Genomic DNA, 1,917 nt, shown 5'->3' with positions numbered 1-1,917 from the left:
CAGTTTCTAAACACAAGAAGCATTGCTGTATTGAGTCTGAATCAGAACACTGACCCGCATTGACCCAAGCACACATTAGTCCAAAATACACACTGTTGTTTAACAATAATCCCAAAATACTTTTGTATCTGTAGCTTAATTTAATTCCCCAAGAAACAAAATACAGAGTGGTTTGCATTTGTACTCTGCCACAAAAAAATACATAAAATCACTTGCATCTGTGGTTTGTTTTGAGCAACAATGTGAGAAACAAAATAGTATAATAGTATTGGCATATGCACTCTTAAAAATAAGGGTTCCAAGAGGAGATTTTCACAGCAATGTCACAAAAAAAAAAAATAAATAAATAAATTTGTGTAATGAACATTTTAATCATCATAAAGAACCCTTGTCCATTATAATTAACCTTTTGTGCAATGGAAGATTACAATGATGTTAAAGGTTCTTTATGGAACCATCGATGCCAGTAAAGAGCATTGTGTGTTTAATGTGTTTAATGTACTGAAAGTGTTTACAAAGTAGCTTTATTCATCATAAATCATACTAATCATTTCATGTATTTAATTAGTGCTGTTAAGTCAGTCGTCGCTTGTTTTTCGGAATGATCTGTCGCTTTGTGTCTAAAACTTTATTTTGTGGTGGTAATGTGTGATTTGACACTGGACAGGTTTTTCAGGCCTGCAGAGAGAATTCAAATTGTGCAGCTTTGCTGTCAGCGTTTTAGACGGCTGAAAAAAAACAAAAGTGTGTGATTCACAGAACAGGTGCAGACGCAGAAATTCACACGGATCGCGGCTGCCACGGAAACGGACGCACAGCTTGCCGAAGTCATCGTGCATGTGAAGTTATTCACATGCGTTCTGAAGCAGGAGTTATGCCTAAATGCAAATGAGACTCATTATGAGAGGCTTTATAATGGTTGTCATTAGTCAATGCTGTTCGGGAACGCTATAAATATTTTTCATTTAAATGATTGTTGCGCTATCACATTATTTATATTCATGCCACCTGCTAATGGTCATGCTGCCAATGATCTGATATGTTCAGACGTTTGCTTTTGGTCAGATTGTCTTACAGGAGAGATGTTGCTTTTACTTGGCCGGAATAAAGTGAACCAGACTTTATTCTGATAATGAAAAAACAGAGTGACAGGGTCAAAGAGTCAAATGTTGAGTTCATGTTGAGATCAATTCCATGGCATCAGGGTCTTAACCCTAAAAGCCTTTAACCACTAAACAACCATCAGCCTTGATCTTTAACCACTAAACTAGTTTAATTCAGGCTTTGGGAAGGTGTTCATCAACTGCATTTTGAATGAATTTTTGAATGACTAATCTTTGAAGATCCGGGCCCAAATAATGAGTGCTAATGTCACTGACCCGTGTGTGTTCACGCATAGAGCACATGTTTCTGTATTACTGACTCTAGCAGATTCTCTTTGGACGTGTGATTGTGCTCGTCCTCATGACATCTGACTGCAGCTCTCAGGACAGAACAGAGATCTTCCCTCAATCTCTCGCTGCTGTCAGTCAACAGCTAAATCCAAATAGGATTCTATTCAGTCTATCCATCTCATCTCATCCTCACAATGGGGGCAAGACGGAGCGAGAGAAAGAGCAACGAGGAGAAAGAAAGGAGGGCTGAGATTAGGAGAGAGAGAGATACTGTATGTCCTGAATGAATCTCTAATCCTTTCCTATTCTCTGATCTGAGAGACGTCGAGCACTCGCAGATTTGTGTTTCTTACGTACAGAGATGGATAAACTCTTCAAATGGCATTTTAAAGCATTCAAGTTTGTAGTTTTACATCAAAAGGCCCCACTATTAAATGTTAATCACTGGTCTTTCCTTGTCTCATACCTTGACATTTGTTCTCTCAAATCAGATGTTATTCAGAATGTGACTATAACAAATTGC

Source organism: Sinocyclocheilus anshuiensis, unplaced genomic scaffold (genome assembly GCF_001515605.1).
Source record: "Sinocyclocheilus anshuiensis isolate Anshui unplaced genomic scaffold, SAMN03320099.WGS_v1.1 scaffold2186, whole genome shotgun sequence".
Taxonomy (NCBI): domain Eukaryota; kingdom Metazoa; phylum Chordata; class Actinopteri; order Cypriniformes; family Cyprinidae; genus Sinocyclocheilus; species Sinocyclocheilus anshuiensis.
Note: the sequence above shows the minus strand (reverse complement) of the source record.